The 21,959-nt window shown below is 40.8% G+C and overlaps 1 pseudogene; it reads right to left on the bottom strand.

Moving 5' to 3' along the window:
- Positions 1-1,709: 1,709 nt before the first annotated feature.
- Positions 1,710-4,147, bottom strand: LOC119620956 (cytochrome c oxidase subunit NDUFA4 pseudogene; annotated as a pseudogene).
- Positions 4,148-21,959: the final 17,812 nt, after the last annotated feature.

Here is a 21,959-nt window from a genome sequence, read left to right on the forward strand (position 1 = left end):
ATCTTCTGGTTTGTGCTATATACACTGCTTTATATTTACTGCCCATGTCTTTCATAAGGATACGAATTATTAAGAGTCAGTCTTGTTTTGCTTTTCAAAGACATTTTGTAGAGATTTTTCACTAACGTGAATCTGATTTTATCTACTTGATTCTGTATAGATTAACTAAATATGTATGATAAACTTAAAAAAAAGAAAATCACGTGACAACAAACGTATTAATTTCTTTCTAATCTATTATGTTGGTCTATGTGTCTGTTTTTATGCCAGTACCATGCCATTTTGATTACTCTAGCTTTTATTATATTTTGAAATCAGGTTGTGATTCCTCCAGCTTTGCTCTTTTTGCTCAAGATTGCTTTGGGTAACTGGAGTCTTTTGTGGTTTGACGCGAATTTTAGGATTGCTTTTTCTATGTATGTAAAAATAGCATTGGAATTTTGATAGGGATTGCATTGAGTCTGTTGATTGCTTTGAGTTTAAACAATATTGTTTAAATATTGGACGTTTAAACAATATTGTTTCTTCCAATCCATAATCATGGGATAGCTTTCCATTTATTTATGGCTTCCTTGATTTCTTTCATCAGTATTTTACAGTTTTCAGTGTACAGATCTTTCACCTCCTTGATTGAATTTATTCCTAAGTAGTTTATGTTATTTTTGAGAGCTATCGTAAATGGGATTGTTTCCTTGATTTCTTTTTCAGGTAGCTACTGATTTGTGTGTGTTGATTTTGTATTTTGCAACTTTCCTTAAAATTCATTTGAATTTTAAGGTTTTTTGTAAAATACTTTAAGATTTTATGTGTATAAAATCATGTCATCTGCAGGCAGAGGTAATTTAATTTCTTATTTTATTTCTTTTCTTTTTTGAGATAGGGTCTCACTTTCTCACCCAGGCTGGAGTGCAGTGGTTTGATCTCGACTCACTGCAGCCTCAGTTTCCTGGATTCAATTGATTCTCATTCTCTAGCCCCCCAAGTCACTGGAACTACAGGCATATGCCAGCATGCCCGACTAACTTTTGTATTTTTGGTAGAGACAGGGTTTCTCCATGTTGCCCAGGCTGGTCTCGACCTCTTGGCCTCATGTGAGCCACCTGCTTCAGACTCCCAAAGTGTTAGGATTACAGGCATGAGCCACCACTCCCAGTAAACTTGTTATTTTCCGATTTGTGTGATTTTCAATTTTTTCTCTTGCCTAAGTTTATTGGCTAAATTTTTCAGTATTATGTGGCATAGAAGTGGTGAAAGGGGGCATCTTTGTCTTGTTCCTGATACAGGTAGTATTAAAACCAGGGTCTTCCATTAGCTATGGCAAGAGTGTAGTGAAAGAAAAGAATCAGACCTAGGATTGAGCCCTGGGGCTCTCTATTTGTAAGAATTTGGGGAGAAGAGAACTTCCGCATAGCTGAACACATGGAGGTTCCTGGAGGGAGGTGCACCTAGAGAGGGCATGGAAGCTCCATGCCTCTTCTCACATACTGTGCCCTATACATCTCTTTCATCTGGCTGTTCATCTGTAACTTTGTCATCTTCTTCATAAAAAATGGATAAACATATTTACTGATCAGTGTTAAAACCCAACACGATACAGTAACATGATTTTGTGCACTTAGAGGAGAAATATTACCTAATTAAGTGGAAAATTGTGCAAAGGGCCTCTGGAAAACCTTCACTCTAAGCTGTTTTGTAGGGAAACATTTCATTTAGAAGTCTGGACATTTTTTCTTCAGTTTGCTCTAATCTACATTCACCGAGTAGAGCTTGTATTGATCACTGGGTCCCAGTTTATTCCAGGGTTCTGTGGGATTCTTTCTGTCCCAACTAGCATCTGGGTTAAACAGTGCCAGATGAAAGACATGCAGACCTGCTCTAGTGCCTCCTGCTCAAATACATACAAAGAGAGGGATGTCAAACTCGAATGCATTCTGGCCTGACCAAAGGTGGAGCTTGTGTGTAGCCTGGAAGGAGAGAAGAAAAATATTTCAGGCCCAGGTCTAAGTAGTCTAATGCAGTGTTTGATTTTTGGAGGAGACTTAGGTAAAACAGAAGAGTTAATAATACTCCTTGTTTCATAACATGCTACTCGTTACTGATGTGAGGCCCTATTTGTTTATTTATTTTACAATGCTAGGTGCCCCCATTTGCCTATTACCCAATCCAAGAGCTAGACTATTACTAGTAACTTACTTACATCCACCTCTAAGCTCCCCATCACTGCATCCTCATGACCCTTCACTCCCACCAGAAGCAACCCTAACCTGAATTGTGTAGTTGGCATTCTTTTGATTTTTGTTGCAAATAAGTATATACTCTTGTTTTCTTTTTTGAGGCAGGGTCTCACTCTGATTGTTCAGTATGGAGTGAAGTGGCATGATTTTGGCTCACTGTAGCCTCGACCTCCCTGGCTCAGGTGATTCTCCCACCTCAGCCTCCTGAGTAACTGGGACTACAAGAGCGCGCCGTGACACCTGGCCAATTTTTTTGTAGAGACAGGGTTTAGCCATGTTGCCCAGGCTGATCTCAAACTCCTGGACTCAAGCCCTCCATCTGAATCTGCCTCCCAAAGTGCTGGGATTACAGGCGTGAGTCACTGTGCCCAACCATTATCCTCTTCAGTTTTGCTTGATATTGAGTTTTATAAAAAGGGTGTCACACCGCATGTGGTCCTGTGGGAATTACTTTTCTCAAACTAACATTTATCCATTGTTGAGCATAAAACTGCAGTTCCCCCATTTGCCTTGCTACATAGTATATCATGGTGTGGATTTGTCACAGTTTATCCAGTCATTCTCTTGTTCGTGAGCATTTGTAGTGTGACCAGGTTTTTGCTACTGTGGCCAGAGCTGCTGTGAAATTCTTCTCCAGTAGACATTGAGAAGAATTGCTGAGTTGTGAATGTTCAACTTTATATACTGATGACACATTGTTTTCCAAACTGGTTGTGTTCATTTATATTCCCAACATGTGGCAAGCTGTGTGAGATCCCACTGTTCTGCATCCTCTCTAACCTTTGATGTTGCTAGGTTTCTAAATCTTTGCCAATCAAATGGGTATAAGATTTATCTTGTAGTCATGTTTAGCATTTCCCTGACTACTGATGAGCTGAGCATATCTTCGTGTGTTTATTGGCCACATAGTTTCCTTCTTCTGTGGAATTCCTGTTCATAATCTTTGTCTACTTTCCTACCCGACTGTTTGCCTTTCCTTATTGATTTCTAGGAGTTGTCAAAATATATTCTTGATACCAGCCTTTTGTCAATTGCATGTAGGATAAATATCTTCTTCCAGCTTGTACCATGTATTTCTACTTTTATATGATATATTTTAAAATTGATGTAGAACAGGTCAGGAGAGGGGGGGTCACACTTGTAATCCTAGAAGTATGGGTGGCCAAGGTGGGTGGATCACCTGAAGTCAGGAGTTCGAGACCAGCCTGGCCAACGTGGTGAAATCCTGTCTCTACTAAAATACAAAAATCAGCCAAGTGTGGTGGCAGGTGCCTGCAATCTCAGTTACCCAGGAGACTGAGGCAGAAGAATCGTTTCAACTCAGGAGGCAGAGTTTACAACGAGCTGAGATCATGCCATTGCACTCCAGCCTGGGTAACAAAAGTGAAACTCTGTCTCAAAAAAAAAATTAAAAAATGAAAAATAAAAAAAATGAGGTATAACATACATACAGAAAATCACAGAAACCTAAGGGTACAATCTTAACATAGTTCTACACCCATGTAACCACCATGCATATCAAAATAGAGAACATTTTCAACAGCCTCCATCCCCAAAAAGAGAATTTTGAGAGAAGATGAGGAACCAGTAAGGAAGATTGAGGAGTGATCACTGAGATTGGAATAAACCCAACGTCTTCTCCTTCTGGTAATGGCAGACTAGATAATTCAGATAAACCCTCTGTGTTGACCATCACTTAGTTGGTCATCTGGTTGCACTCAGTCTACAGCCTTGCTCTCTCTCTCTCTCTGATGATTGGGCTGATATTGCATAGTTCAATGACCCAACCCTCTAGTCATGTGTTTGGTCTTTCTAGTATGGCCAACCTCCATCCAGAGTCATCTCATTACATAAACTATCTAGGGGCCTACCATGATTCACCTCATTAGCATAAACCATGAAGCGTGGTCCATGGGGCCCACCAGGAATAACAAAGACGCACCTATCTCTTAGGAAATTGCAAGGGATTAGAGGTTATCTCCCAGGACTCAGGGACAAAGTCCAGGCAAATTCTTTATTATACATTAAGTGCACAGAAAAATGCACATTATAGAAAAAATTCATCTTATTGGGATAGAAATATACTGCTATGGTTTGGATATGATTGGTCTGTCTCCGCCAAAAGTCATGTGGAAATTGGATCCCCAGTGTGGTGGTGTTGGGAGGTGGGACCTTGTGGGAGGTGTTTGGGTCATGGAGACAGAACCCTCATGAACAGCTTGCTGCCGTTCTCGAGGTAGTGAGTGAGTACTGGCTCTGGCGAGACTGGATTAGTGCCCACAATGGTGGGTTTGTTATAAAGCCAGCATGCCCCTCGGGTTTTCCCTCTTTGCACATGTCTGCTTCCTCTTTGGCCTTTTCCACTATGTTTTGGCCTAGGAGGTGGCTGTCACCAGAAGCTGAGCAGTTACTTTTGCCATGCTTCCTTTGCTTCCCAGCTTGCTGAATCATGAGCTAAGTAAACCTCTTTTATTTTTAAATTACCCAGTCTCAGGTATTCTGTTACAGCAACACAAAACAGACTAAGACACAGACTAGCAATGTCCCAGTAGAGGGAAAAATGGTAGTAAGTTGGTGCAAAAGTAATTGCAGATTTTGTCATTACTTTTTTTTTTTTTTTTTTTTTTTTTGACAGAGTTTCTTTCTTGTTGCCTAGGCTGGAGGGCAATGGCTGAATCTGGGCTCACTGCAACCCCCGCCTCCCAGGTTCAAGGGATTCTCCTGCCTCAGCCTCCCGAGTAGCTGGGATTACAGGCACCCCCCACCACGTCTGGATTTTTTGTGTGTGTGCTTTTAGTAGAGACGGGGTTTCACCATGTTGGCCAGGCTGGTCTTGAACTTCTGACGTCAGGTGATCTGCCCACCTTGGCCTCCCAAAGTGCTGGGATTACAAGCATAAGCCACCGCGCCTGGCCCGTCATTACTTTTAACAGCAAAAACTTTTGCACCAACCCAATACTACAAACAACTCAATGCATGTAATTCAACAACTTGAATTGTTGTTGAATGGACTAATTCTTTTAAAAACACAAATTATCAAAACTCACCCAATATAAAATAACTTGAATAGTCCTGTAAAGACATTGAACTTTGGGAGGCCAAGGTGGGAGAATTGTCTGAGCTCAGAAGACCAAGACCAGCCTGGGCAACAAAGTGAGACCCTATCTCTACAAAAAAAATTCTATATAGAAAGAAATGGAATTCATAGTCAAACACCTTCCAAAAAAGATATTCCAAGCCCCGATGGCTTCACTAGCAAATTTCACCAAACATTCAAAGAAGAATTAATACTAACTCTACAATATCTCTTCCCAAAAATAGAACAGGAGGGACTACTTGTCAACACATTTTATGAGGCCAGGATTACCCTGATACCAAAACCAGCTAATGACAGTATAAAAGAAGCAAGCAAGAAACAACAGACCACCAACTCTCATTAACATAAATGTGAAAATCATCACAAAATATTAGCAAACTGAATCCAGCAATGTCTAAAAAGAAAAACATCGCTCAACCATGTGAGGCTTATTTCAGGAATGCAGGGTTTTTCAATGTTAAAAAAACAATCGATTCCATTATATTAATGGTCAATAAAAGAAAGAAAGATATGGTCATATTAATTGATGTATAAAAAACCTTTGGCAAAATTCAACATCTATTCAGGACATAAACTCTCACCAAACTAAGAATGGAAAAGAACTTCCTCAACTTGATAAAGGGAATCTACAAGAAAACCCACAGCTAATATCATAGTTAAGAGTAAACAACTGAATGTTTTCCTCCTATGTTCATGAACAACACAAGGTTGTGTACTCTTGCCACTTCTATTCAATATCATACTTAGAAGTCCTTCCTACTGTAATAATTCAGGAAATAGAAATAAAAGACATTCGGAGAGGAAAAGAAGAAACAAAACTGCCTGATATTCACAGATGACATTATTATCTATGCAGAGAATCCCATGGAATCTACAAAAAACTTCCAAGAAATAACAAGTGACTTTACGAAAGGTAAAGCATATATGCTCAATACACAAAAATCAGTTTTATTTGTATATACAGTAAGTATATAAATGGAAACAAAACATTTAAAAACCAGTGTCATTTACAATAGCTCCAAAAATGAAAAACCTAGGTATGAATCAGAGAAATTCTAAGTCCTGAAAACTACACAATGCTAATAAAAAAATCCAGGAAGGCCTAAATAAAGGGAATAAACATGAGTATCCTTTGTTTATGAATGGGAACACTCAATAAATATATGAGTTCTCCTTGTATTCATCTATAGATATAATGCAGTACAATTAAACTGACAGTAAGATTTTTTGTAGACATGCACAACATGATTCTGTAATTTATACTGAAAATCAAAAGAACTACAATCATTAAAACAATTTTAAAAAGAATAAAGTTGGAGGAATCACTTTACCTACTTCTGTTCTTTTTCTTTTCCTTCCTTCCTTCCTTCCTTCCTTCCTTCCTTCCTTCCTTCCTTTTTCTTTCTCTTTCTTTCTTTCTTTCTTTCTTTCTTTCTTTCTTTCTTTCTTTCTTTCTTTCTTTCTTTCTTTCTTTCTTTCTTTCTTTCTTTCTTTCTTTCTCTCTCTCTCTCTCTCTCTCCCCCACTCTCTCTCTCTCTGTCTCTCTCTCTCTCTCTGTTTCTCTTTCTTTTTTGACAGAGTCTCATTCTGTTGCCCAGGCTGGAGTGCAGTGACAAAATCTTGGCTCACTGCAGCATTTAACTCCCAGGCTTAAGTGATCTTCCCGCCTCAGCCTTCTGAGTAGCTAGGACTAAAGGTGTGCACCACCACACCTAAGTTTTTTATTTTCTTGTAGAGATGTGGTCTCATATGTTTCACAGGTCTCACTACATTGCCCAGGCTGGTCTTCAGTTCCTGAACTCAAGTTGTCCTCCTGGTTTGGCCTCCCCAAATCCACTTTATTATTATTATTATTATTATACTTTAAGTTCTGGGGTACATGTGCAAAACGTGCAGGTTTGTTACATAGGTATACATGTGCCGTGTTAGTTTGCTGCACCCATCAACTCATCATTTACATTAGGTATTTCTCCTGATGCTATCCCTCCCCCAGCCCCCCACCCCCCAACAGGCCCCGGTGTGTGATGTTCCCCTCCCTGTGTCCATGCCAAAACCCACTTTTAAGACTCGTGAGAATACTACACTAATTAAGACAAGTGTGTTATTAGCAATGGGGTAGATATAAGTCAGGGAAATATATAGAGATTCCAGAAATAGACCCTAGATCTATCGCCAATAAATTTTTAAATTTATGGGCCCGGCATGGTGGCTCACTCCTGTAATCCCAGCATTTTGTGAGGCCGAGGCAGGCGGATCATGAGATCAGGAGATGAGACCATCCTGGCTAACATGGTGAAACCCTGTCTCTACTAAAATTACAAAAAAATAAGCCGGGCGTGGTGTCAGGTGCCTGTAGTCCCAGCTACTTGGGAGGCTGGGACAGGAGAATGGTGTGAACCCAGGAGGCAGAGCTTGCAGTGCGCCAAGATTGTGCCACTGCACTGCAGCCTGGGAGACAAAGCAAGGCTCTGTCAAAAGAAAAAACAAAAAACAAAACAAAAAAAACCTTAATTTATTATTTGAGGAGCAATTTTCATAACATTAACCTTTCAAAATGAACAGTCCAGCAGCATTTAGTATTTTCATAATGTTGTGCAAGTACTGCTTCTATCTAGTTTGGAACATTTTCATCACTTTCAAAGAGATTGCATACTCATTAGGAAATTACTTCCTATCCTCTTCCTCCTGGGCTCTGGCACCCACTAATTTAGTTTCTGTCTTTATGGATTTACCTATTTTGGATATGTCATATGAATCAAATCATACAATATGTAACCTTCATGTCTCTCTGTCTTTTTTTTTTTTTTTTTTTTGGTTGAGACAAAGTATCACTCTGTTACTCACTCAGGCTGGAGAGCAATGGTGCAAACATGGCTCACGGCAGCCTTGTTAGAACTCCTGGGCTCATGGGATCCTCCCACCTTGGCCTCCCGAGTAGCTGGAACTACAAGCACACACCACCACGTCTGACTAATTTTTTTGTATTTTTTTTGTAGAGACGGCATTTTGCCATGTTGCCCAGGCTGGTCTCGAACTCCTGGCCTCAAGTGATCCACCCATCTTGGCCTCCAAAAGTGTTAGGCGTGAGCCACTGTGCCTGACCTTTGCTTTTTTCCTTTTTTTCTTAGCATGATGTTTTTGAGGTCTATCCACATTGTAGCATGTATCAGTGTTTCATTCCTTTTAAAGGCTGAATAATATTTCACTGTATGCAAAGACAATAGTTTGTTAATCCATTCATCAGTTGATGGATATTTGGGTTATTTCCACCTTTTGACTTTTGAAATAATGCTGCTATGAACATGCATGTGCAAGTATTTCTTTGAGCACCTGTTTTCAGTTCTTTTTTTATTGTTATTATACTTTAAGTTCTGGGATACATGTGCAGAACGTGCAGGTTTGTTACATAGGTATACACGTACCGTGGTGTTTTGCCGCACCCATCAACCCGTCATCTACGTTTGGTATTTCTCCTAATGCTATCCCTCCCCTAGCCCCCCACCCTCTGACAGGCCCTGCTGTGTGATGTTTCACTCCCTGTGTCCATGTGTTCTCATTGTTCAACTCCCACTTATGAGTGAGAACATGTGATGTCTCCTTTTCTGTTCCTGTGTTAGTTTGCTGAGAATGATGATTTCCAGGTTCATCCGTGTCCCTGCAAAGGATGTAAACTCATCCTTTTTATGGCTGCATAGTATTCCATGGTGTATATGTGCCCCATTTTCTTTATCCAGTCTATCATTGATGGCCATTTGGGTTGGTTCCAAGTCTTCGCTATTGTGAACAGTGCTGCAATAAACATACGTGTGCATGTGTCTTTATGGTACAATGATACATAATCCTTTGGGTATATACCCAGTAATGGGATTGCTGGGTCAAATGGTATTTCTGGTTCTAGATCCTTGAGGAATCACTTCACTGTCTTCTGCAATGGTTGGACTAATTTACACTCCCACCAACAGTGTAAAAGCATTCCTATTTCTCCACATCCTCTCCAGCATTTTTTTTTTTGCCTGACTTTTTAATGTTCGTCATTTTAACTGGCATGAGATGGTATCTCATTGTAGTTTTCATTTGCATTTCTCTGATGACCAGTGATGATGAGCTTTTTTTCATATGTTTGTTGGCCACATAAATGTCTTCTTTGAGAAGTGTCTGTTCATATCTTTGCCCAATTTTTTATAGGGTTGTTTGGTTTTTTTCTTGTAAATTTGTTTAAGTTCTTTGTAGATTCTGGATATTAGCCCTTTGTCAGATGGACAGATTGCAAAAATTTTCTCCCATTCTGTAGGTTGCCTGTTCACTCTGATGATAGTTTCTTTTGCTGTGCAGAAGCTCTTTCATTTAATTAGATCCCATTTGTCGATTTTGGCTTTTGTTGCCATTGCTTTTAGTGTTTTAGTCATGAAGTCTTTGCCCATGCCTATGTCCTGAATTGTATTGCCTAGGTTTTCTTCTAGGGTTTTTATAGTTTTAGGTCTTACATTTAAGTCTTTAATCCATCTTGAGTTAATTTTTGTATAAGGTGCAAGGAAAGGGGGTCCAGTTTCAGTTTTCTGCATATGGCTAGCCAGTTTTCCCAACACCATTTAGTAAATAGGGAATCGCTTCCCCATTGCTTGTTTTTGTCAGGTTTGTCAAAGATCAGATGGTTGTAGATGTATGGTATTATTTCTGAGGCCTCTGTTTTGCTCCATTGATATCTGTCTATCCATATCTAGATAGATAGATAGATAGATAGATAGATAGATAGATAGATAGATAGATAGATATACTGGTACCAGTACCATGCTGTTTTGGTTACTGTAGCCTCGTAGTAGAGTTTGAAGTCAGGTAGCGTGATGCCTCCAGTTTTGTTCTTTTGGCTTAGGATTGTCTTGGCTATACGGGCTCTTTTTTGGTTCCATATGAAATTTAAAGTAGTTTTATCTAATTCTGTGAAAAAAGGCACTGGTAGCTTGTTGGGGATAGCATAAAATCTATAAATTAGTTTGGGCAGCGTAGCCATTTTCACGATATTGATTCTTCCTATCCATGAGGATGGAATGTTTTAAAATTTGTTTGTGTCCTCTCTTATTTCCTTGAGCAGTGGTTTGTAGTTCTCCTTGAAGAGGTCCTATGTAGGGAGACCTCCGAAACTATTGCTACGGAATAAAAGATGAAATGCTCCTGATTATTGTAAATACAAAATTGCATGCAGGATTGTGTAAAGACAATGCCAGGTTGATGTGCTTCCCCTTGCAGAGAGTCTATGAATGGACGTGCAGTCAGGGAGGTTTCACATTACCAAGATTCCTATCCTAGAAAAGTAGATGTTCATAGCTCTGGGAATGGAATACGACCCTCGTGGAGAACCTATAAATGGACACATGGGGGGCGCTTGTCCATATCGATAAGGTAGGGCTATAAACGCCCTCATCTTGCTGTGGCTCTTCTAGGCCTCTTTAGGGTTAAGGCACACTCCCTTCTGAGAAATTCTGGTCTAACCAGTGGTCTAACTTCACGTCCTGTTTCTATGAATTGTTTGTAACCAGCTTTTGCTGCAACTGTTGCCGCTGATTCATATCTTGCTAATCATAGGTTATGGACAGACTGTGTTCCTGTTTTAAGGCTCTGTTAGAAATAACTGATGCACACACTATATTGTATACTTCTGCATACAGATGTTATGTTAAAGAATTATTTCATCCCCATGTGACCATCTCACCTCATAATCAAATGACCCTAAATCCCTCACTAACCTACCCCCGCCCTTACTAAACTTAATAATAAATGCTGGTATATCCAGTGCTTTGTTGGCACGATGGGACCAGAAGGCGGTGATCCCCCTGGATCCAGCTTTCACTATCTTGTGTGTGTGTCTATTTTTCTTGACCTGCTGATCCGCCTGGGAACAAAGAGAGAGCCCCGTTGCAGTGCAGGCTCCTGGCCAGATCCTGCAATAGTCCTTCACATCACTTTTAAGTTGTATTCCTAGGTATTTTATTCTCTTTGTAGAATTTGTGAATGGGAGTTCACTCATGATTTGTCTCTCTGTTTGTCTATTATTGGTGTATAGGAATGCTTGTGATTTTGCACATTGATTTTGTATCCTGAGACTTTGCTGAAGTTGCTTATCACCTTAAGGATATTTGGGGCTGAGACGATGGGATTTTTCTAAATATACAATCATGTAATCTGCAAACAGAGACAACTTGACTTCTTCTCTTTCTATTTGAATACCATTTATTTCTTTCTCTTGCGGGATTGCCCTGGCCAGAACGTCCAATACTATGGTAAATAGGAGTGGTGAGAGAGGGCATCCTTGTCTTGTGCCAGTTTTCAAAAGGAATGCTTCCAGCTTTTGCCCATTCAGTATGATATAGGCTGTGGGTTTGTCATAAATAGCTTTTATTATTTTGAGATATGTTCCATCAATACCTAGTTTATTGAGAGATTTTAGCATGAAGGGGTGTTGAATTTTGTCAAAGGCCTTTTCTGCATCTATTGAGATAATCATGTGGTTTTTGTCATTGGTTCTGTTTATGTGATGGATTACATTTATTGATTTGTGTATGTTGAACCAGCCTTGCATCCCAGGGATGAAACTGACTTGATCGTGGTGGATAAGCTTTTTGATGTGCTGCTGGATTCGATTTGCCAGTATTTTACTGAGGATTTTCACATTAATGTTCATCAGGGATATTGGCCTGAAGTTTTCTCTTTTTGTTGTGTCTCTACCAGATTTTGGTATCAGGATGATGGTAGCCTCATAAAATGAGTCAGGGAGGATTCCTTCTTTTTCTGTTGTTTGGAATAGTTTCAGAAGGAATGGTACCAACTCCTCTTTGTACCTCTGGTAGAATTTGGCTGTGAATCCTTCTGGTCTTGGACTTTTGTTGGTTGGCAGGCTATTAATTACTGCCTTATTTTCAGAACTTGTTATTGGTCTGTTTAGGGATACGACTTCTTCCTGGTTTAGTCTTGGGAGGGTGTATGTGTCCAAGAATTTATCCATTTCTTCTAGATTTTCTAGTTTATTTGCATAGAGGTGTTTATAGTCTTCTCTGATGGTAGTTTGTATTTCTGTGGGATCAGTGGTGATATTCCCTTTATCATCTTTTGTTGTATCTATTTGATTCTTCTCTCTTTTCTTCTGTCTTAGTCTAGCTAGTGGTCTATGTATTTTGTTGATCTTTTCAAGAAACCAGCTCCTGGATTCATTGATTTTTTTTGAAGGTTTTTTTGTGTCTCTATCTCCTTCAGTTCTGCTCTGATCTTAGTTATTTCTTGCCCTCTGCTAGCTTTTGAATTTGTTTGCTCTTGCCTCTCTAGTTCTTTTAATTGTGATGTTAGGATGTCTACTTTAGATCTTTCCCACTTTCTCCCGTGGGCATTTAGTGCTTTAAATTTCGCTCTAAACACTGCTTTACCTGTATCCCAAAGATTCTGGTACCTTGTGTCTTTGTTCTTATTGGTTTCAAAGAACTCATTTATTTCTGTCTTCATTTTGTTATTTACCCAGTAGTCATTCAGGAGCAGGTTGTTTAGTTTCCATGCAGTTGCGCAGTTTTGAGTGAGTTTCTTAATCTTGAATTCTAATGTGATTGCACTGTGGTCTGAGAGACTGTTTGTTACAATTTCTGTTCTTTTGCATTCGCTGAGCAGTGTTTTACTTCCAATTATGTTGTCAATTTTAGAATAAATGTGATATGGTGCTGAGAAGAATATGTATTCTGTTGATTTGTGGTGGAGAATTCTGTCGATATCTATTAGGTCCGCTTGGTGCAGAGCTGAGTTCAAGTCCTGAATATCCTTCTTAATTTTCTGTCTCGTTGATCTGCCTAATATTGACAGTGGGGTGTTAAAGTCTCCCACTATTATTGTGTGGGAGTCTAAGTCTCTTTGTAGGTCTCTAAGAACTTGCTTTATGAATCTGGGTGCTCCTGTATTGGGTGCCTATATATTTAGGATTGTTAGCACTTTCTGTTGAATTGATCCCTTAACAATTATGTAATGCCCTTCTTTGTCTTTTTGGATCTCTGTTGGTTTAAAGTCTGTTTTGTCAGAGACTAGGATTGCAACCCCTCCTTTTTTTTTCTTTTTTTTCTTTTTTTTGCTTTCCATTTGCTTGATAAATACTCCTCCATCCCTTTATTTTGAGCCTATATGTGTCTTTGCATGTGAGATGGGTCTCCTGAATACAGCACACCAACAGATCTTGACTCTTTATCCAATTTGCCAATCTGTGTCTTTTAATTGGAGCATTTAGCCCATTTACTTTCAAGGTTAATATTGTTACGTGTGAATTTGATCCTGTCATTATGATGTTAGCTGGTTATTTTGCCCATTAGTTGATGCAGTTTTTTCATAGTGTCAATGGTCTTCATAGTGTCAATTTGGTATGTTTTTGCAGTGGCTGGTACCAGTTTTTCCTTTCCATGTTTAGTGATTCCTTCAGGAGCTCTTGTAAGGCAGGCTTGGTGATGACAAAATCTCTCAGCATTTGTTTGTCGTAAGGGATTTTATTTCTCCTTCACTTATTAAGTTTACTTTGGCTGGATATGAAATTCTGGGTTGAAAATTCTTTTCTTTAAGAATGTTGAATATTGGCCCCCACACTCTTCTGGCTTGTAGAGTTTCTGCAGAGAGATCTGGTGTTAGTCTGATGGGTTTCCCTTTGTGGGTAACCCTACCTTTCTCTGACGGCCCTTAACATTTTTTCCTTCATTTCAACCTTGTTGAATCTGCTGATTATGTGTCTTGGGGTTGCTCTTCTCGAGAAGTATCTTTGTGGTGTTCTCTGTATTTCCTGAATTTGAATGTTGGCCCATCTTGCTATGTTGGGAAAGTTCTCCTGGATAATATCGTGAAGAGTGTTTTCCAACTTGGTTCCATTCTCTCTGTCACTTTCAGGTAAACCAATCAAATGTAGGTTTGGCCTTTTCACATAGTCCCATATTTCTTGGAGGCCTTGTTCATTCCTTTTCATTCTTTTTTCTCTAATCTTGTCTTCATGTTTTATTTCATTAAGTTGATCTTCAATCTCTGATATCCTTTCTTCTACTTGATCGATTTGGCTATTGACAGTTGTGTATGCTTCCTGAAGTTCTCGTGTTGTGTTTTTTAGCTCCATCAGGTCATTTATGTTCTTCTCTAAACTGCTTTTTCTAGTTAGCAATTAGTCTAACCTTTTTTCAAGGTTCTTAGCTTCCTTGCATTGGGTTAGAACATGCTCCTTTAGCTTGGAGGAGTTTGTTATTACCCACCTTCTGAAGCCTACCCTGTCAATTTGTCAAACTCATTCTCCATTCGGTTTTGTTCCCTTGCTGGTGAGGAATTGTGATCGTTTGGAAGAGAAGAGGTGTTCTGGTTTTTGGAATTTTCAGCCTTTTTGCACTGGTTTTTCCTCATCTTCATGGATTTATCTACCTTTGGTCTTTGATATCTACCTTTGGTCTTTGATCTACCTTTGACCTTCAGATGGGGTTTCTGTGTGGATGTCCTTTTTGTTGATGTTGATGCTATTCCTTTCTGTCTCTAAGTTTTCCTTCTCATAGTCAGGGTCCTCTGCTGCAGGTTGGCTGGCATTTACTGGGGGTCCACTCCAGACCCTGTTTGCCTGGGTATCACCAGTGGAGGCTGCAGAACAGCAGACATTGCTGCATGTTCCTTCCTCTGGAAGCTTCATCCCAGAAGAGCACCCACCAGATGCCAGTCAGAGCTCTCCTGTATGAGGTGTCTGTCGACCCCTGCTGGGAGGTGTCTCCCAGTCAGGAGGCACAAGGGTCAGGGACCCACTTGAGGAGGCAGTCTATCCCTTAACAGAGCTTGAGTGCTGTGCTGGGAGATCTGCTGCTCTCCTCAGAGCTGGCAGGCAGGAACATTTAAGTCTACTGAGGCTGTGCCCCCAGCTGCCCCTTCCCCCACATGCTCTGTCCCAGGGAGATGGGAGTTTTATCTATAAGCCCCTGACTGGGGCTGCTGCCTTTCTTTCAGAGATGCCCTGCCCAGAAAGGAGGAATCTAGAGAGGCAGTCTGGCTACAGTGGCTTTGTGGAGCTGCAGTGGGCTGTGCCCAGTTTGAACTTCCTGGGGATTTTATTTACACTGTTAGGGGAAAACTGCCTACTCAAGCCTTAGTAATGGCAGACGCCCCTCCCTTCATCAAGCTTGAGCATCCCAGGTCAACTTCAGACTGCTGTGCTGGCAGTGAGAATTTCAAGCCAGTGGATCTTAGCTTGCTGGGCTCCATGGAGGTGGGATCCACTGAGCTAGACCACTTGGCTCCCTGGCTTTAGCCCTCTTTCCAGGGGAGTGAACAGTTCTGTCTCGCTGGCATTCCAGGTGCTTCTGGGGTAGGAAAAACAGCTCCTGAAGCTAGCTCGGTGTCTGCCCAAATGGCTGCCCAGTTTTGTGCTTGAAACCCAGGGCCCTGGTGGCATAGGCACCCGAAGGAATCTCCTGGGGAGGGTTGCGAAGACAATGGAAAAAGTGTAGCATCTGGGCCGGAGTGCACTGTTCCTCACAACACAGTCCCTCACGGCTTCCCTTGGCTAGGGGAGGGAGTTCCCCAACCCCTTGAGCTTCCTGGGTGAGGTGATGGCCCACCCTGCTTCAGCTCACCCTCCGTGGGCTGCACCCACTGTCTAATCAGTCCCAATGAGATGCGCTGGGTACCTCAGTTGGAAATGCAGAAATCACCTGCCTTCTGTGTTGATCTTGCTGGGAGCTGCAGACTGGAGCTGTTCCTATTTGGCCATCTTGCCAGTCCCTGCTTTTTTTTTTTTTTTTTTTTTTTTTTTTTTTTTTTTTGAGATGGAGTCTCATTCTGTTGCCCAGGCTGGAGTGCAATTGTGGGATCTCAGTTTACTGCAATCTCCGCCTCCCAGGTCAAGCAATTCTCCCACCTCAGCCTCCCAAGTAGCTGGGATTATAGGCACCTGCCATTGTGCCTGGCTAATTTTTTGTATTTTGTAGAGAAGGGGTTTCACCAGGTTGGCCAGTCTGGTCTTGAACTCCTGACCTCAGGTGATCTGCCCACCTCGGCCTCCCAAAGTGCTGGGATTACAAGTGTGAGCCACCGCACCTGGCCTGTTTTCATTTCTTTTGACTATATACCTACGAGTGTAATTCCCAATTCACATGGTAATTGTATGTTTAACTTTTAGGAACCACCAAAGTGTTTTCCACAGTGGCTGAATTATTTTACTTTCCCAGCAGCCATGTATGAAAGTTCTAATTTCTCCACATCCTATTCAACAATTATTTTCTATCTTGAAAGAAGTATAGCCATCCTGGTAGATGTGAAATAGTACCTTATTGTTTTGATTTGCATTTTCCTAGTAGCTAATGATGTTGAGTATCTTTACATGCGTTTCTTGGCTATTTGTATATATTCGTTGGAGACATGTCCATTCAAAGCTTTTGCTTATTTCACAACTGGGGTTGTCTTTTGTTGTTGGGTTTTTTGGTAAGTTTTGATATATTCTGGATATCAAACTATTATATATATGATTGGCAAAGTTTTTTCTACCATTCTGTTATCTTTTCACTTTTTGATAATGTCCATTGATGCAAAAAAGTTTACAATTTCAATGAAGTCCCATTTATCTTTTTACTTTCGTTGCCTGTGCTTTTGTTGTCACATTCTAAGAATCGAATGCCAAATACAAAGTCATCATTTATCCCTATCCTTTGTTCTAATAGTTTTATATTTTTAACTCTTACATTTAGGTTTTTGATACGTTTTGAGTTAATTTTGGTATATGGTATAGGGTATGAGGTAGGGGTCCAACTTCATTCTTTGGCATGTGGATAACAAGTAGTCCTAACACCATTTGTTTAAGAAATGATTATTTCCCCATTGAATGGCCTTGGAACTCTTGTTGAAAATCAATTTAGCATAGGCTGGCCCCCACAGACTCAGGTTCCAGGCTTGCCCTTGCAGTCCCAGGCACCAGGTCACCTCTGCATTCTGTCTTCAGCTCCAACCCAGTGCCAGTCCCAGGCTCCAGGTCACCGGTGCACACTGTCTTCAGCTCCAACACAGTGCCCGTCCAGCCTGCACAGACTCAGGCTCCAGGCCCACCACATCACCAGGCAGGCCCTGATTGTCCCAGGCTCCAGACTGACTCCGTGGCCAGGCTGCTCCCTTCAGCCCTAGACTCTGGGTGCATCCATGAACCAAGCCTCCAGGCCCGCGTTGGGGCCAGGCTAGCCTCACAGCCCCAGGCTCTGGGCTGGCACTCATGGCCGCCAGGACTGCCGAGTCACCAGGGTGGCCCTGCAGCCTCAGACTCCAGGTCAGCCTCCAGAACCCCAGATTCCAGGCTGGCACATGCAGACATTACCTCCAGACCAGTCCCCACCACCCCAGACTTCAGGCCTGGACTTGTAGACCCAGCTTCCAGATCCTCCAGTGTCGGGACAACGCGTACCTACCCCGGACCCGGTCTGCTTCGATGATAGGCTGGTGTCTATAGTTTCAGACTTCAGGCTGGCATACATAGACCTAGCCTCTGTACCCACTCCAGGTCCAGGCTGACCCCTGTGACCTCAAGGACCAGGCCAGCACCTGCATAGCTAGCTTCCACGTCAGCCCCCAAGGATTAAAGGCTCCTGGCTTGCCCAGTGCCAGACTAGCTCCTTTGGCCTCAACTCCAGGCTGGGCCTCTGAGACGCAGGTCCAGGACCACCCAAGGCATCAGATTGGCTCAGAGCAAGCACAGAAACATTGTAACACTAGGAGATAGTTGAACATATTTTACAATAGACTGGATATACTATATAAGTGTGGTAAGCATCTTTTGTAGAGATAGTATGTGTGCGATAATGTGATTTTTTTTTTCCAATTTTGGACTACAGTTGAATAAACTTTTTAATTATTTAAACACATTTTTACTGAATAGTGTTACTATTTTTTGAATAATAAATTTGGTTTTGTAAATATGTATTTCCTGATGTGATTTTTGTGAGAAACACTAAATCTTTTGTAAATCATATCCTTGTATAATTGGCATGAGCTAAATAACAGTTTGTGGCTGATTTGCATTGTACAATACTTGCAAGACTTTTAGAATTATAAAAATATTTATTAACTTGTAGTGTGTTGTTTAAACAAACGATTGGAGCATACTGAAGATATGAGTAGGATTTTTTCTGAGTATTTCAGATGTGTACTCGGGCTAGCTTTCATGTCTTTTTCAAAACAAAATAGTGTCTTTTCTCTTAAAATCAATAAATCTGTTTTCTTGTTACAAAGAAGTTTACAATTTTCACTATTGTTAAGCATACAGTTTAATAGCATTAACTACATCTCCATTGCTGTGCAACCATCACAACTATCTATCTCTACAAGTTGTTTCGTCTTCCCAAACAGAAACTATGTACCCATAAAATAGTCCCCCATTTCCTCTTCCCCTACTCATATGCTGGCACACAACATTCTGTTTTCTGTTGATATAAGTTTGATTATTCTAGGTACCTTATATAAACAGAATCATACAGTATTTTTCCTTTGGTGACTAGCTTCTTTCACTTAGCATAATGCCCTGAAGGTTCACTCATGTTGTATCGTATGACAGGCTTTTCCTTTTTTAAAGGCCAAATAATATTTCATTCAATGTATATGCCACGTTGTAAAAATCCATGCATCCATTCATGGAGAGTCAGGTTGTTTGTACCTCCTGGTTATTGTGAATAACGCTGCCATAAATATGGGTGTGCAAATATATATTCAAGATCCTTTTTCAGGTATTCTTGATATATACCCAGAAGTCAGATTAATAGATCATATTTAGGTAATTCCATGTTTACATTTTGGAGAAATTATCATACTGTTTTTAATAGTGGGTACACCATTTCGCATCCCCACTAGTGTACAGGAGTTCCAGTTTTTGGGTTTTTTTTTTTCTTAATAGTGGCCATCCCAACAGGCATGAGGTGACATTGTGGTTCTCATTTGTATTTCCCTGATGATTAGTATCTTGGTCAGTTCAGGCAGGCTGCTATAACAAAGTACCATGGACTGGGTGGCTTAAAGAACAAATGTTTATTTCTTTTCTTTTTTTTTTTTTATACTTTAAGTTCTAGGGTACATGTGCATAATGTGCAGGTTTGTTACATATGTATACTTGTGCCATGTTGGTGTGCTGCACCCATCAACTCATCAGCACCCATCAATTCGTCATTTACATCAGGTATAACTCCCAATGCAATCCCTCCCCCCTCCCCCCTCCCCATTATAGGCCCCGGTGTGTGATGTTCCCCTTCCCGAGTCCAAGTGATCTCATTGTTCAGTTCCCACCTATGAGTGAGAACATGCGGTGTTTGGTTTTCTGTTCTTGTGATAGTTTGCTAAGAATGATGGTTTCCAGCTGCATCCATGTCCCTACAAAGGACACAAACTCATCCTTTTTTATGGCTGTATAGTATTCCGTGGTGTATATGTGCCACATTTTCTTAATCCAGTCTGTCACTGATGGACATTTGGGTTGATTCCAAGTCTTTGCTATTGTGAATAGTGCCGCAATAAACATACGTGTGCATGTGTCTTTATAGCAACATGATTTATAATCCTTTGGGTATATACCCAGTAATGGGATGGCTGGGTCATATGGTACATCTAGTTCTAGATCCTTGAGGAATCGCCTTACTGTTTTCCATAATGGTTGAACTAGTTTACAATCCCACTAACAGTGTAAAAGCATTCCTATTTCTCCACATCCTCTCCAGCACCTGTTGTTTCCTGACTTTTTAATGATTGCCATTCTAACTGGTGTGAGATGGTATCTCATTGTGGTTTTGATTTGCATTTCTCTGATGGCCAGTGATGATGAGCATTTTTTCATGTGTCTGTTGGCTGTATGAATGTCTTCTTTTGAGAAATGTCTGTTCATATCCTTTGCCCACTTTTTGATGGGGTTGTTTGTTTTTTTCTTGTAAATTTGTTTGAGTTCTTTGTAGGTTCTGGATATTAGCCCTTTGTCAGATGAGTAGATTGCAAAAATTTTCTCCCATTCTGTAGGTTGCCTGTTCACTCTGATGGTAGTTTCTTTTGCTGTGCAGAAGCTCTTTAGTTTAATGAGATCCCATTTGTCAATTTTGGCTTTTGCTGCCATTGCTTTTGGTGTTTTAGACATGAAGTCTTTGCCCATGCCTATGTCCTGAATGGTACTACCTAGGTTTTCCTCTAGGGTTTTTACGGTACTAGGTCTAACATTTAAGTCTCTAATCCATCTTGAATTAATTTTCGTATAAGGAGTAAGGAAAGGATCCAGTTTCAGCTTTCTACTTATGGCTAGCCAGGTTTCCCAGCACCATTTATTAAATAGGGAATCCTTTCCCCATTTCTTGTTTCTCTCAGGTTTGTCAAAGATCAGATGGCTGTAGATGTGTGGTATTATTTCTGAGGACGCTATTCTGTTCCATTGGTCTCTATCTCTGTTTTGGTACCAGTACCATGCTGTTTTGGTTACTGTAGCCTTGTAGTATAGTTTGAAGTCAGGTAGCGTGATGCCTCCAGCTTTGTTCTTTTGACTTAGGATTGTCTTGGAGATGCGGGCTCTTTTTTGGTTCCATATGAACTTTAAAGCAGTTTTTTCCAATTCTGTGAAGAAACTCATTGGTAGCTTGATGGGGATGGCATTGAATCTATAAATTACCTTGGGCAGTATGGCCATTTTCACGATATTGATTCTCCGTATCCATGAGCATGGTATGTTCTTCCATTTATTTGTGTCCTCTTACAAATGTTTATTTCCCACAGTTCTGCAGACTGGGAAGTTCAAGGTAAATGTGTTCGCAAATTCAGTGTCTGGTGATGGCCTGCTTCATGATGCATGAGAAGCACCGGGCTCACAGAGGAGCTGCAAGCCTGTTCCACACAAAGAGCCAGCACCCGATAGAAACATGGGCAGAAAGGCTCACAGTCAAGAAGCAGGGGTTTTAGGGTTGTTTCTGCTGGTGCTGTGAAAAGCACCATTGTCGTTTTCCTAGGGACTCACCACGTTTAACCTGTAACGGCTTTGTGTAGCACCTACTTGTTAACTGTGTTCCTGTCCACAAACATGGGATGTGTCTCCATTTATTGGTCTTCTGAGTGTTCCATCAGTGTTTGATTGGTTTCAGTGTGCACACATTTCACTTCCCCGGATAAACGTATTCCAAAGGGTTTTGTTCTTGTCCTGGCATTCTAAATACGTTTGTTTCCCGGGTGTCTTTTCAGATAGCTTCTTGTTCAGGTATAGAAATGTGAATGATGTTGACATGTTGCTTTTGTACTCTGTAACTTTGCTGACTTTGTTTATTGGTTTTTGGTGCAGTGTACATCAGGGTTTTCTCTATGTGAGATCATGTCATCTGCAAGCAGAGAAAATTGAGCTTCTTAGTTTCCCATTTGTTTGCCTTTTATTTCTTTTTCTTAGAATAGGTGATCAAATCGGCATGTGGCTCTGCCCAAGAGGGTTAATTGACACGTGGGTGTGCTGGTTTGGCAGGCCAGAGTTTTTATTTCTAAGAGTTTGTCCCACTCCATGCCCTCCTAGGTTTTAGAATTGAAAAATACCTCTTGTTTAAGGTAGATCGCAGCCCTGCTTTTGTGCATTCAGGCCTTCACACATCCTTCACCACTGCCTCCACTCTGTGAAT

Source organism: Chlorocebus sabaeus, chromosome X (genome assembly GCF_047675955.1).
Source record: "Chlorocebus sabaeus isolate Y175 chromosome X, mChlSab1.0.hap1, whole genome shotgun sequence".
NCBI classification, from domain to species: domain Eukaryota; kingdom Metazoa; phylum Chordata; class Mammalia; order Primates; family Cercopithecidae; genus Chlorocebus; species Chlorocebus sabaeus.